General features: G+C 37.9%; 1 protein-coding gene across 4 annotated transcripts in view; it reads right to left on the bottom strand.

Annotated features, from left to right (window-relative positions):
• Positions 1-15,858, bottom strand: part of SGCG (sarcoglycan gamma) — a 121,711-nt gene extending 105,853 nt beyond the window's left edge. For all 4 annotated transcript variants that reach the window (XM_031049504.2, XM_005149760.3, XM_031049503.2 and 1 more), the window contains exon 1: positions 15,679-15,858. The gene's annotated coding sequence lies outside the window, so the exon portion shown is untranslated. The remainder of the gene's footprint in view (positions 1-15,678) is intronic.
• Positions 15,859-16,258: the final 400 nt, after the last annotated feature.

Genomic DNA, 16,258 nt, shown 5'->3' with positions numbered 1-16,258 from the left:
GGCTCAAACTGACAGAACTATTTGGGAGCCTTATAACCATTTGGACAGACATAGTGGCGCCTTCTTGATTTCCTGGTAACAGAAACTGCTATGTAAAATAATCTGAAGGATCAAGTAATTCTATCCTCCACTTTTCTGTAAAACCTAGACAAAGTGTATGAGGAGCCATTTTCCTACTTACTGCTCTGCCTCTTTCTTACCCCCACCAACAAAAAAACCCAACCAAACCACAAAACCACAAACAACTGAAACCCATAGGGTTTGGGCAAGAAAACAGACATATTAACATCCTGTGACCTTGTTTGTTACTTGTAAAGGAAAACAAAGATGGTATTTTTGTTCAGTTGAAATATCTGAACTGCCTGCTACGACTGCTTTTGATTAGCAGTTACATGCAAGGTCAAGCTGCTTCCATGGTTAAGCTACAGAAACTGTAATGTTACTACCAACTCAAGTTTGACATAAATGTGAAAAAGGGATTGTGTAGCCAGGAAATATTACATACCAAAATGTATCAGCAAGTCTACCTAAAAAAGTAAATACGTAATCAAAACATAAATGTTTGCTTATATATACACACACACACATTTCATTTATTTATTTATTTATTTATTTATTTATAGATATACACACAACCAAAAGGGGTTGTTTCTTGAAGCTTCTCTGAAGTAATGTTACTATACACAGGATTCCATTCTGCCATACCTTGCTAAAGGTAAACAAGGTAACAGGAAGGAGTTGTCATAAAACAAAACATCTTTTATCCCAGTTGCAAAAATGTTCATTCTGCCATCTATCTGCTGCAGTAAGCCTGTGAATTCTCATTACAATTGCAGCTTGGCTGGACATTAAAAAAAAAAGGTATTTGGAAAAGTTAAAAACAGATAATTGGATTCTTACATGACTGTAATATAGTCTGACACTTCTAAGGAACACTATGCCTTCTTGCCAGTGAACAAAAGGTTACACAACATGATACGTGTCTCCTGTCACTAAGTAAGCTATGAGATCTATCCACTTGGAAAGATGGGCCCTATTTAGTCTGTTATTTACAGAAGTTAGGACATTATGATTTTGTTATAAACTTGAACACATCACCAGCGTACTACTTCCCAGTAATATGTATGTATTCTCTGTATTTACATGAAGTCTATGTCAGATTTGCTATTAAAATGTTAAGCCAAATATTCTGACAGACATGAGGCACTCCTAATGGCATGAAATGGCTTTGTGCCTTACTTAAGTATTTACTTCTGCAGATGCACTATTCAAGAACAAAGTCACCAGAACCACAGCTTTAATTATATTTAATTCTGGGAAAAAGCACTAGTGAGTAGAATGTTCTCTTGCCTGTAAACAGACACTTCTGCAAAGGAAAAAAATCCAAATATCTCTTAGTGGGACAGAGCACCATTCAATAATGACGATGGAGAAGACATAAAGAATATAGAACTATCAAACTCACTGAAACAAACCTCATGATTTCTTATGACAGCTGTAATGAGAAAGACTATGTTTTTATTTCCCACAATACACTAACTACACTTACAGATTCTTTGGAAAGTCAAAGCTCAAGGAAACTCATGTAGCAAAATGTTTAACCTACATCTTACTTAAAACTAATCTGCAATGACCTTCTTGAACTTCTTAATGAGAAATCTTTCCCTAGGCTACACAAAACCTCCTCTGCAGTGTCTCCTTCCAGTTACTGCAATTCACTACGTAATTTTGCTCTGAGGCAAGGCTAGACAGCTTTTCACTGGGCTTTCAAAGTTTAACTGGCTTATGCTCAGTAAATGAATAGAAAGAAAAAGTTATCTGTATAATTATCTATACTACATATGCATATGTTTATACATATACTATAAATATATATATCTCTATATCTAAAGATAAGTGATAAGAGACATGAAGACGGGGGAAAACATGCAAAAGAAACCAGGAAATAGATGACAGAAGCAAACAAAAGGAAAGGAATGAGAAACGGTGAAGATGGAAACAATCTGTGGCACAAAAGCACACTGGCAAGAAACAACTGCAGATAATGGAATAGGACAATATATGGAGAAATAGGCAGAAATATGAAAAGAAGAACATCAAACAGTCAGGTGAAAAGGTACCTTCCTGCAAATAATATGAAATTCAACTCAAAATTCTCAGATCTCTAAGTGTCTTGTAGAATAGCTGACTGCTAGCAAATCCATTTAAAAATGTGTTTCAGTGGCCTAGTAATAACATAAATAGTTGAGAGGACAATCTAATGCCATCAGCATCTGCATTTACTCAAGGGATACAGGGCTGTATCACTAGGTATGGATGATGAGAACTCACATGAGGAGACAATATAACATTTACAGGTTTTATAAATTAAGTTTTAAAATTATCACAAAAAGAAAGCATAAAAATTAACTAAATCATAAAGGCAATGTCAGTCATTTTAGCATTACACAAGCAAAAGCTATCAAAATCTTGTATCCCTGAACAGAGTAACAGGAGTATCCCATCAGAAAGGAGTCAGATACACAGTATTTCATAAGAATAAATGGGAAGCACTTGCTACTAACAATCATTGGAATCTTGCAAGAAGTTACAATTTTCCTTAAGAACCAAAAAAGTTTTGAACCTTCATTTAATGATTTTATAATGAATAGAGATAATTACTAAATTTTAAGAGCAAAAATTTATACCACTACTTAAAAATTGGAAAGACATAAACATTGTCTTGCTTAGATAACAAGTTAACACAGACCACCAGAACTACCACCTCAGTATTAACCTGATATATGACCAAAACCACTTCATTTCAGCTCTTAACTGAACAGTGAACATTGTAAGATACAACAACTGTGAAACAGAAGTTATTCTTTTGCATAGTTTGTAGAGATGAGCTCACCTGTGTCTACCTACAAGAAACAGAACTCTTCCCTGGAGAAAAAAGCCTTTCAGCTACTTCACCTTCAATATTTCCTGTTGGATTAGCATCTGAACACTGTACCATTTACAAGTGTCACAAACATTATTTTCATAGACAGTCATCACCATATAATTAAACATTTGATCCCCAGATTTTTTTAAAAGTTAAATACAATGAAGGAAAACTTTATGCAGAAAAGAGAAATTTAAACTTTCCCATTTTCAGCTGCTCTACTATCAACTCAAACACTAGTTTTAGAATCTTTTGCTTAATTTTTCATAACTCAGGCATTTCTCAGTACAAAGCACTTCTTGAGTTTAAAAGTAGTTATCAGTACAGATAAAGAACATGTAACATTAAAGTTTAGAGTATATTGGTAAATATATTCAGAAATAGAGAATTTTATTTATTTAATTAGTTTTGTGATTTTGTAAGTTGTTTCAAGAGTCCTCTTCAAACAATGTCATATTTAATAGTGTCCTAGTGTAGCATGTTAAAACTCAGCCAGGATACCTATTATGAGTAGATAAATGAAAGGGCTTTGAGTAGCTTTCAGACACTTTTACATTCTAATGTTGTGCTCTTCCTATTATTAATACCTAGTTCAAGATTCTCATTTGCTCCTGTCAACTGATTCTAGAGAATACTGATATAGTGCAAGACTGTTTTACAAGAAAAGGAGATAATCTTTTCTTTCCATTCCCATCACCTGTTTCCTTAATCTTCTGTGACTACTGAAGATATCACCAGTTGTCCGTATTTCTCATACAGTACCCATTGCTTTCTTGTGACAAAAGCCTACAGCATCTCAATTAGCTCTCATGATTATTTTTTTTTCTCATTAAAGACTTAGATTGTGAAAAAGCATAATTCATGTACTCAAGGCTAAATAAGTTTCCATGTAAAACTAACAGGAGGAAAAGACATGCTAGCATCTCCTTTAGAATACTGTCTGCATTAATAAGCTATTCAAAAGGATGAATATTAACAGGATCAGGCAACTCTTATGAGATGTCTGTTGCAGCTGATTGCAGAGATAGCTTGTTACTAGCTATCAGTTGTACCAGATTCAGTCAGTCCACTCATTGTCAGGTATGCATTTTCTTCTTTTTTCACATGATTGCAGATAAAATAGTATTTTCACTGATGTTTCTAGTTAACTTACTGCTTTCATATGGTAATTGTCTTTGAAGAATGCTGCAGAATAGAAAGGAATTAAGAAATAGTTGCCTATTGCTTATGTACTTTTCTAAAATTGTCATACTTATCTTTCATTTTCAGCATTCATGTTTTTGTGCACCACAAAAACACAACCTGGTAATTTTGAATCAGTGAGGTCAACTGAGGCAGCATAGGTATTGCATGCACCCCATAAGTCTGATACCAAAGTAAAACCACTTTGAACTCTTTCCTTTATCAATAAATTCCTGATGAACTCATATTCCAAACTTACAAGATTTCCGGTAGAAAAAAGGGGAAGAGAGGCCAATATATGGAATATATTTGTATTTATATACATAAATACCTTTTCACAATGCAGTCCACAAAATCTTATTTAGAGTAACAAAAAAATTAATCAAAATAACATACACGTGCATATTTTGCTGTTGAAAAATTTCAAGAAGTGTCATTTTGGCTTTGGGAAATAAAAGTGTAATTCACATAAAGATGCGGATGGGGGTGGAAGGGGGAATTGACATGGATGCGTCCATCCATCAACTCTGTCAATGGATCCCTTTCTCAGTTGCCAAAAAAAAAAAAAAAAAGAAAATGGTATTTTAGGTGCCTTAGAGCACCCGAGGCATCTACATGTAGCCATCAAATACGGAAGAGTCCTGACCTCCTACATCAACAATTTTTGGCCAGTTAGGACACCATAGGGCCCTTCAGTCAACTAAATTATGCCCCAATAGTCTACTTCACAAGTAGTCTTGGATGTCTTTTCCTAAAAGTTTTATCAGCTACTAGCACAATATTTAAATATGCATAGTGACAATTATGCTGTTCCTCTGGTAAATAAGATGAAGGCTGACAGGAGATTATTTCTCAGAAAAAACACTATCACAGTTGATGACAGTGTATGTGATAATCTTTGAATCTTTCCAAAGTTCTAACAGGTCTCATTAAGTTGAAACTGGATTTGAAATTCCTTCAGAGTAAGTTCACAATTCACAGGAAGGATCTTGTTTATGCAGACAACTAAGAGATACCTTTGAGATGATGTTTGAGTAGGACGTTTATTCCTGTGAAAAATCTGCATATGGGAGACACGTCAAAAGTATCTGTAGCTGCCTTAGGTTCTGTAAGTAACATTAATTTGACTGTCGTAACTTATAAGAGACAGAAAAACTACATAGCAGGTCAACCGGCCAAGACAAATTCAAGGTTCCAAAGAGTAGTCTTCTGCTAACTACTAGGTCTGTATTATCTTCTTAGTACTTTTTGTCACATGAGTAAAACCATAAGTGCCATGAAAATTAATGAGACACAGCTGTAAGGTAAGCTTGCAATGAACTCATCCAAAGCTGTATTCCTATAGCCTCACTAGGTATTCCAAAACCTCATGGAGCTGCTATTTAAATGAAAACGGAATTTTGTATGCAATCATAAAAAATATTTTAATCTAGTCATTTCTGCTGTTAATTAAGATTTTCTGCACACTGTGCAGAAAAGACTCTTTGAGTCCATACTCATCATTTACACAGTGAGCTTGAAGGTGCAGTACTCATGGTAAAGAGACTGACCCTGAATCAGAGATTATACCTGAAAATGACAGTACAATCAATAAACCCTAATGATGGATAAATGAGCAGCAGATTCCACAGATGGCCTCAGCTCTTGGATACAGGCATGGAGTTTGAAGTAAGCCTGCCAGCCAAGAGAGTGGATGCAGCAAATGTCTGCTGGAAACATGGGCTGGAGAAAACAGAAAAAAATTCTGCACTTGTTCACCTGATGATAAAACTAAAGAAAAAGCATGAATCAGCATGCATGGCCAAAAATAATTATCTAGCAATATAGGGTCTTCAATCAGTTTTGCATTCATCACAGATAGAAGTCTGGCATGCTCAAAGACGTATGTGCAGGTGCCAAGTATATAACCAACCTGAGACAAGAATTTACTGGCATGCTTAGGCACACTTGCCTTGCTGGTTTTTTTTTTTTGTTGTTGTTGGAATGGGGGACTGAACGGATCTGTTCTTAGCATATTTTTGGACTCAGCTGAGCAAACAATAATGAGATGCTGGTTTGGGGTTACTGACTGAACTGGCTGTAAGTTAACCTGCTATTCAGATACCCCCCCCCCCCCCAAAAAAAAAAAAAAAAAAAAAGAAAATCCTGAATACAAATCCAGGGAAAAAAAAATTAAAAAAAGCTAGAATTTACACACTTTCAAAATATTCCAAAGACTTCAGTAAGTGCTGTGTAAGAGACACTGTATAACAACAGCAACAATTCCATGAAAAAGTGTTAAGATACCCCCTGAGTCTTAGAGAGATTACCACAAAATAATCCCCAAACTGGCAAGAGTTTAGAGATCGTAAGGCTTAACTAGTTAACCAACTTTTGTGACAGGACAATGGGTGATGGTTGAATCCTTTAGGTTGAACCTAAAACAGGGGAGATTCAGGCAGGACATGAGGAAAGAATTTTTTACAATGAGGGTGGGGGATGCAGCATCCCTGGAGACACTCAAGGCCAGGCTGGATGTGGTTCTGGGAAAGCTGGTCTAGTTGAAGATGTTCCTGCTCATTGCAGGGGGATTGGACAAGATGACCTTTGAAGGTCCCTTCCAACCCAAACTATTCTATGATTCTAACTACAAGATAATACAGATACACAGCACCACACTTAAAAGGAGGGATGATTTCTTTTGGTATAAATATTTCATTTGTCTCAGATATAATATTAAGCTTCACTTATAGGAATAAGAAAGCAATGACAGTGAAAATTCCCTTATCATCTATATATACTTCCTTTATTACTCAAAGGCTAGTGCTCCAAAAAGTACAATTTATTACTATTCTCATTAAGAGAGTCTCTAAATACACATTAAAAAGGCAGATGCAAGCTGGACAAAGAGCAGAATCATACATATATCATAATTATACAGTATTAAGAACTCAATAACCCATGTGTTGCAGACACTTCAGAAGTATAATGACTTCCTCTAAAAAGGCAGGTCTGATGAGACTATTTTGCTCTCAGCCATCAGTCAAATTTGCTGTTAAATCGACAGCATATGCTAACAAAAGAGTATTAATAAAGAAAAGACATTTTCCCATCAATGTATACACTTTCCTTGAAGCCCTTTTATTTTAGTTGGAGGGTGCTGGGGGGGCAGGGGAGGGAATTTTCACTGATGGCCTGAGTAAAGTTGACTTTGCCTTTCTTTTGAAAAGTTAGAATTCAAGACTTTTGTGGCCTCAAGTTTGCTATAATCCTGAACATGTAATGCCCAATATTGACACAAAACAAACTATATTCCTTAAAACATAATATCTTTAACTGCATTTTAAATACCTTAACGTATGCTCTCACATAAGAATCAATAAAGACCTGTGCAATAATACTATAATACTATCATAGATTTCAAAGCAAAGTTCAATTGCACCAAGCACTGAAGCACATCTACAGTGGTTAACCTGAAATTATTTTTTTTGAAGGAAAAGTTTGTATCAGTATCTTGGGTAAATTCTCTGCAAAACTTGACTTAAATGTCCCAGTAATTTTACTCTTAAAAAAAAAGTGATGAAGGAATCTACTTATCCCCCAAACCACAGTTTGGTTTTTTTTTGCCTTCTTTTAGTGATATTTAAACCAAGTAGTATTACAACTTAACATCATGACCATTAATGATGTTTTAGTGCAAAGGAGTAAAAAGCAATTCAGATCACCTCGATTTTGTGCAGTAATTTTATACAGGCTGAAGAATAAACATGGAACATTCTCGAATTAAAACACTATACTTGACAAAATAATAATTAATAAGTTGACTACAAGTGTTCAATAAAACATGTACATGAGGCCCTTAGTGACATGGTTTAGAGGTGGACTTGGCAGTCCTGGGATAACAGTTGGACTTGATCCTAAAGGTCTTTCTCAACCTAGTTGATCCTATAATTCAGTAGACTATCTGAACACGTTCCTCTGAGACAGATGTCCATTTGCAGCTGAATGCTGCATCCATAGCATACAGCTGAATACAACGGTGGCCAAATTTTATATATCAAGTCACTATTTTGTTTCTGACAAAAAAGATGCTTATGAAAATAAAGTAAAAAACTAGTCAAGAACTGACACTTATCACTGGCATTTTCTTCTACCTCTCTGTGTTTGATACTAAGAGACCTCCTAGCCTAGAAACTGTCTCTGGACCATTTCCACCTGATGGCTACCAGTGAACTCACAGTCCATCAATCTGAATACCCACCTTTGAGGTCCTTTATATACGTGTCTACTATGACATGTATGTGACAATGAGTTTGACAACTTAATTACTTAATAATTAGTTTCATTTTATTGCTGACAGATAATTTCACCATTATCAAACAATGAGAAAGGGTGAATAATGAGCCGATCACCTTTTTTCATGTCACTCAATGTCATTGACTTCTGTCACATTATCTTTCAGCACCTCTTCCACAAGCCAAAGAGCTGTAATATGTTCTATCATCTGTTGAAGAATGTATAGCATCTCCTCAGTATGTTTCCTGCCTGTCCCCAGTTTGTTTCAAAACTTGTATCTTTTTCGAGTTAGAATAACTTAAAGTGACTATGGCACTTAACAGAAACATAACCAATTTTTTCCATTACACATTTTTTATATTGCTTTTGGTTCCTATTCTACTAATTTGTAATATTCCATTCAATTTTCTGATCATCACTGAGCTGTGAACTCACATTTTCAGAAAGTTCCACTCAGTAATTCCAGTACTCCTCTTTGAGCATCCAACAATACTCGAAAACAGATGACTGGGGGCAAGAGCTAAAGCAAAGATCCTTTGAGAAATTACTTAGCATCTATTGAGAATTAAAGTTACATGCCCAGAAAATAATACTGCTGTTTTAGTAGCAACTACCTTGATTAAATTCACTATTATTCAGCTAAGGCTCTCACTTTCCTACTAGCTTTCTTCTTCAAATAATTTATGAGTTCACTGAACAGCATATGTGCCGGTATCTCTTATTCCAACACACCACTGATAACCTGTCCCATCTGGTGTAAAAAAAAATAAATTAATCATTTATTCCACTCTCCTTTCCCAGGTATTTAAGGAACCTCTCAGACTTCTCTCCTACAACTCAGGCTCTTTGTGAGGTTTTGGTAATAATATATATTTTAGAAACTCTGAGGAAATTAATTGATAGTTCACTTGCACGTGGTTTTTGTTTATGTCAGGATATAAAATGCATACAATTATTTCCTATGACACTATTCCAGAACTCTGTATGTCATATCATATGTCAAGGTATGCTGAAGCTTTTAACAAACAGACTAGGAATATTCCTGGTTCCCTCTCATTGTTAGTAAAGGAGACTTCAGTCAGATTTGGTACAAGCAGCGTGGAAAATCTGCTCCTTTAAATTTCAAAGCAGCTCTTTAAAAGCTTACACTCATTGTAGGTATGTGATGGGAGGAGAAAAACAGCATCAAGAATCAAAACCACCCTTTGTAGAACAGAACTTTAAACAGCATAAGTGGAAGCAAGTGACGACAACATGACAAAAGGTTTCCACAGGGAATTTCTGTCTACAAATAGTGCCTTGTTAGAATGAACTACTCTTCCAAAATGATCAAACCCCAGGTCAGAAAAAAAGTGCACAGAGTCCAGATGCAAAAAAAATTTTAAAAAAATCTGAATTTTCACAGTCAGTAGAGGACTGGGTAAGAGTTGCTAAAATTCAATTTCACTGGGATTCAAGAGGTTTTTATAGTGTCTCCCACCTTTTTTTAATTTATTTTTTATTTTAAACATCCATCTTCCTGTCTATTATAGAATAACTGGAACAAAGATGCTCATCATCCTTCCTGCTAATGCTGGAGACAATGTAAAGGAGAAAGTGAGCTTCATAAAACCAGCAAATGATTCATAGATACATACAAGGTAGTTCTGCTCTGTCAGTTAAAAGTGGATGCTCCCTTAGGGCACGTATTTTTCACTTAAAATTATACCATTTATTAAAAACATTAAACAGTCTAGAAAGAATCCTCTCTCTCTGCAGAATGTCAGAATTGCCCTTTGTAAGTCTTCAACTGTGGTGCTGAAGCCAAACCATCAAATGCTGTGCTAAAACCAGATGTGTATATTTTTATGATTGCAATTATAAAGTTAGTTGCTATACATGTAGTTTGAAGTGATCCATATAGCTTACCATTCTTCCAGGTAAGAACAGAAAAACCTATGTCTCACCTTTCTTCCTCCAAAGTAAGGCTTTACTGCAGACTATAATCTCCCTAATGCAAAACTGTGAAGACATACGAAGTATTTTTGCCTGGAACAAACTGCTAAAGAAATAAACCTCTTTTTTGTTTTAGAAAAATCTTCACCTGTATTTTGAATACATTAATACCTTTTTTAAAGCAACAAATTCAAAATAAAATCCTTCAAGGTAGTTTCAAAAGAAACACAACTATTAAAAAACAATCAAACAATAAAACCCCAACCCGACACTTACACAAACAAAACAAAAATCGAATTCAAAATCCTGTAAATATATAAGACTTCGATAAACCAGGTAAACTAACTGATAAAAAGTTAATTTCATTAGTGATATATCCACAACATCATGTTTTTTTGACAATGGAAACCCAGTTCCCCTTGCTTTTTGGTTTACATAGTACACAGTACTATTCAGAGTTCTCAGCTCTCATCAGCAATTTCTGAAGTTGATGTAAGAACAATTTGTGTACATTTTGGACTTCCGGAACCTCAAAATATTGCAGTAAAACAACAGCTTCTCTGAACACCATTGATCTTGATTCAGACAAATCCCAACCTATGCATTAAGCATCCATATTTTCACTGACAGAGAAAAGTGAAGCAGCCTACTGTCATGAGTTTGGTTAACCTGTCAAAAAAGGGAAGCCCTGATGTCTAAAGAATTGATCACTCATTGCTCAAGCAGCTGCCATTTACTATAAGAAGTGAGTTTACCACAAAATATTAGTTGGAGAATATAAAGCACCAGGAATATGTATGCAACCATACAGTACACATACCAGACACTATCATATCTACCATACAAACAGATAGAAGTAATTCCCCAACCATAATGTGTCTTCCCACCAATGTGCACCAGTTTCAGGCCCCTAGAATGAAGCTGGTAGAATCACCATATGAGTGTCTAGAATTCCTCAAAGAATTTTATAGACTGATAAGAACAGGAAAGTGGTTTTTACACAGACAAGATCGTTTACATTTTTTCAGCCGGATTTGTCTTGCACTGAAAACAGCAACTAAAAAACTTCCTCGGATGACCTTGCATTAGCCAGCCACTGAGCTAAAGGAAGAAGGAGATCTCACCGTCTATAAGGCTTAGTGAACTCATCACATGCCTGAAATCCTGAGAGGAACTCTTGACTTCTTTCTAGGTCTGCAAAGACCACAGGTCATCCAACAATGAATGTCCCAAGAGAAGTAATAACATGACCCTGCACTTCAGACAAAAAGATGTCTCTGACAGTGCCAAGGCATAGTAAATGGTTTTCTAAAAATGGAACCCTCTTTCTAAAGACCAGAAATCTTCAGAACCCAGTATCAGCTAAAGTAACGAGGAGGAAGTGGTGAGCCATCTCTGGACTTCCACAGTTGCTGCTACCATACGCTTTTCAAGCCTGGTTACAACCTTATTTCTCAAATGACTTTGGGGAGTTTATTTTTGAGAGTGGAGTAGGAGATTCCAAGAAAAAAAAATTAAAAAAAAATTAAAATATCAGACAACTTTTTCAATTTCTATTCTCTTTTCCTGGCATTTAATCAATACTTGCAGTTTTCTAAATTGGCACCAGGTAAAGACTGAGTACTTTTCATGCATGTGCATGTCCACCTACATTGTGAAAAACACATAAAAAAACACAGGCATCTTCAAAACTTCTAGCAAAAAACTTCATGTAAAACTTCATAGCCTGAAAAAAGTGTTGTATCTAAAGAAATCAAGACAGAGAAACACAATCACATTACGGTTTCTCACAAAAAAAAAATGTTTGGAAATTCATTTACAAAACTGCCATAGGATGTGGCATAAACATATATATATGCCATTTTTTCTTTTTTTGTAATTGACGCATGTTTCTGTTTTGTACACATACAGTTTCTTCAAGCTTGAAACTTTTCCCTCAAAACTCCTATTCTAAAACCTATCTATGTTTCTACAGTACAGAGAAACATGTTTTTACCAGTAATTTTTCACAATATTGAAAAGCAATGTTGTTTACTGTACAAAATCCAAACTCTGTAGAACAACTGTTAGAAAACAGGTTGTATACCCAAGTTATATAGACAGGATATTATGAAGTTTTCAGATTTGTTTAAAATAAATATTCATCTTCAGAAGCAGGGAATGCCTAATGCACAATCACAAGTAATTTATGTAAATCATACAAAAAATCCCAAATATGTTGCAATATCCAAAAGTAATTCAAATTCAAAAGCTGATAGATGTTATATGTCTTTAATCAACAGCACTATTGACAAATATATTAATTTGGAACATTGTGGTGAGTTTCTCCACTGAAGTGGAAAATAAATAATTCTATGTTCAGTATCATTGTGTTAAATCTAAATCTCCACATACTAGCAGAAAGCAGGTAAATTTAATATAGAAACATAGAATAGTTAGGGTTGGAAAGGACCACAAGATCATCTTGTTCCAACCCATGGGCAGGGACACCTCACACTAAACCATATCACCCAGGGCTCTGTCCAACCTGGCCTTGAACACCGCCAGGGATGGAGCATTCACAACTTCCTTGGGCAACCCATTCCAGTACCTCACCACCCTTACAGTAAAGAACTTCCTCCTTATACTGAGTCTAAACTTCCCCTGTTTAAGCTTTAAGCCATTACCCCTTGTCCTATCACTACAGCCCCTAATGAAGAGTCCCTCCCCAGCATCCTTATAGGCCCCCTTCAGATACTGGAAGGCTGCTATGATGTCTCCATATCCCATTTAATATAATGACAATTTGTTAAGAGACTGGATTACTAAGATATTCGGGGACATACATCCATAACAGGGAATATGGGTTTTTTAAACACTACTTGTAGTTTTCCTCTAATGTTTTCATAAATGTATACACATGTTGACCTCACACGACCTTTAGAAATTACCTAAAACGTAGTATTTAATCAAACAGCTCAATAATTAGACATTTTTTACAATAAGGATGGTAAAATACTGGAACAAATTGTCCAGGCATCATCCCTGGAGACATTGAAGGCCAGGCTGGATGTGGTTCTGGGCAACCTGATTTCATTGAAGATGTCCATGCTCACTGCAGGGGCGTTGGACTAGATGACCTTTGAACGTCCCTTCCAACCAAAACTATTCTATGATATTATTCCCCATTATTTCCTGACTAAAGTCACTTATTATGAGTAACTGTCAGAAACTAAAGCACTTATATTACCTTGGTAATTTTCATGAGGTTTGCGGACAGCATTTTAATTACAAATAGTATACATGATATCATTACAAGGTACACTGCCCTGGTGTATTTTGACACTCAGGAAAAAGTATTTGGTTGCTCAGTGAAAAATGATGTATTAAAAAGAATTTCTGCACTAGAAGCCTCAAGAGCACTTTCTTTCCTTGAAAGCTGTGATGTTTTGTAATAAAACCTTCATAACAGAAATACATATGATTCCTACATTGGGTTTTATGACAGTTGATAAGGGACAGTAATACCCACATTGATACATCATATAGCACGTATAGGCAAGCAATATATTCACTTTCACAAGAAAAACACTTTGAAAAGTTAGTCAATGACAGCTTAGAATGACACCTTCTTTTAATGTACATATGCTTGCTTCTGAGCAAACCAAGTTTTAACTGTCATGATGTCAAGAAAAATGTTAATTCCCTAGGGAGCCCTATCTTTTTAGAGAAGTAAGGACTATAGAACATTTCACAACAAAGTTTTATATGTTTAATAAAGTCTGCCACTTGCATGAAATCCCAGAAAACAGCATCAAAAAACAAAACACACAGAAGTGGGAAGAGTGGGAACCATTTCAAATTTGCTATGTCTATACTTCTCTTTCCTTAGTCCTCTCAGCTTAATGCAATATAAAATTCCATTAATAAAACTGAGCATACGTAAAGCAGACTCAAAGCTGCATTGGGTTATTAACTGTGATAGACCTTCTTAGAGAATGTAACTGTGTGTTTATTAAGAGTCCCAATCTGAAAATCACTGTAAGTAAAGTGCTTTATCAATGTCCAAGGAACACTTACTGGCATCACCTGCAGTAACAGACACGTTGCTCATTCTAGTCTGCTTCTGAATCCTCCCCTAAATGTGACCTAATTAATCGAAAAAACTAAACAACACGACAAAACAAAATCCAGGAAACTGAAAAGCTATACATTACTTTCCTGATCTGATAAAATTACGCTTGTCACATTTAAGTTTTTCCTTGCTTTTGCAATGCTGTGGGATCCCCTTGGTACTGGAGTATCTGTAAGCAAACCAGAACTGCAGCTGGCAATTCTTAAGGCAGAACATCTCAGATTGAACCAAGGGTGTTAGTGCAGAACATTCTCTGTAAGGGGGACCTTGCCTTATTTGCAATCTACTCTTTGTTCGGGTTGGTGAAGAAGAAGGCTTTTGAAGCACAGCTTCCTTCCTAGGTTTTGTTGTTTGTTTTTATGGTTGCTCAATAATGGTTTTTTTCACTTTGTAGCAAACGCAGCTAGGCTCACTTTTTATTCTTTAAATGATTTTAGAAGAACTAAGCAAAAAATACGAATCTGACTTACTTTTATATAAACGATGAGCAAAGGGGGTGGGGGGCATAACTGGGAAACATTTAAAGTGGGACATAATCTCCAACAGTGTCAACGAAAAACCACGTATTTTATTAAAAGTGTCTACTTAACCCGCAGATGTTCAGCTAAAAAGCCCTAGCAAAGTGTGATTCAAAACCAGAAGCCGTGCGTTTACAGTTACATCACATAACACAACAAACATACTCAAGTCTCAGGTGTACTGCTATTTTACTACACATTCCTTTCCGGTAAGATTTCGCTGTTGCTTTTCCTTCCCTGGACATACCTAAACTGACACAAGGAGACAAACAAATCCCTCTCCGGATCCTGAGTCGTCGCTCTCCGGAACGAACGGCCACTAAGCACTACGGAGTGAAACAAGTTACAAGCAGGACTCCCCCGGCCACGCAGAGGGACGGGGCAGCCCCGCCGGCACCGCGTCGGTCCCCCCCCCAGCAAACAGCTGCCCCTCCGCACGGACACCGCCCCACCGCCCCTCAGCCCCGCTGGAAACTTCCCTCCGGCCACAGCCGAACCGCGGGCGCTGAGAGAAGCAGGTCCCTACCGGCACAAGCTCCGGTCTTGCCCAGTAAGCCGGAGTGCAACCCTACACCGAGCACTGCCGCCCTGCCTTCCTCTCTGCTCTCCGCCCCGCGGCGAACGCTGCGAGGATAACTTTTCAGAGGACACTCGCCCTCTCCAGGCACTTGGGCCGGGCGGGGGTGGAAGCGCTCACGGCTCAGGGACAAGTCGTGCGGGGCGGTTACCTGATGTCCCCGCTCGGCGGCAGAGCAGGGCAGAGTCCCCACCGTCCCCTTCATGCCCGAGCGGCCGGCGAACCCGCCCTGAGGCACAAGTCTTCATCCAGCTTCCTCCCCGCAGCCAGCACCTCCCTCTCCGTCCTGCCGGGACGGCAGCGCTGGGCGGGCGCCGCTACCACAGCCTTGCCAGCGCGAAGGGAGGGAGAGAAGGCGGGGAAGGTACTGTGCCCTCCCTCTCTCCTCCCCACGCCGCCGGCAGAAGCCCCGGCGCCCTGGCCGCTGCTTCTCGTGTCTCAGCTGCCGCGAAGGAAACGGGGCTCCCGCATCGGCCGCACGGCGGCGGGTGAGGGAGCACTGGGACTGCCGCGGCCCTAGACCCAGCAGGTCTGGGCTGTGACGGGGCCTAGCCCTGGGAGGTACCGCGGGATCCCTCCCACCGCCGCTGCATCGAGGCGCAGACTTGTCTCCCTGTCCTCCGCGGGTCCATCGCCGCCGGCAGGGACAGCGGGGCCCTGGGGGGACTCGTCCCGCCGCCTCGCCCTGTGCTGGGGGTCTGGAGGGGCAGAGCTCTGCCGGGGCAGCCTGG

The sequence above is a fragment of the Melopsittacus undulatus genome, chromosome 2, assembly GCF_012275295.1.
Source record: "Melopsittacus undulatus isolate bMelUnd1 chromosome 2, bMelUnd1.mat.Z, whole genome shotgun sequence".
Taxonomy (NCBI): Eukaryota; Metazoa; Chordata; class Aves; order Psittaciformes; family Psittaculidae; genus Melopsittacus; species Melopsittacus undulatus.
Note: the sequence above shows the minus strand (reverse complement) of the source record. Positions and strands in the feature narration are given on the sequence as shown.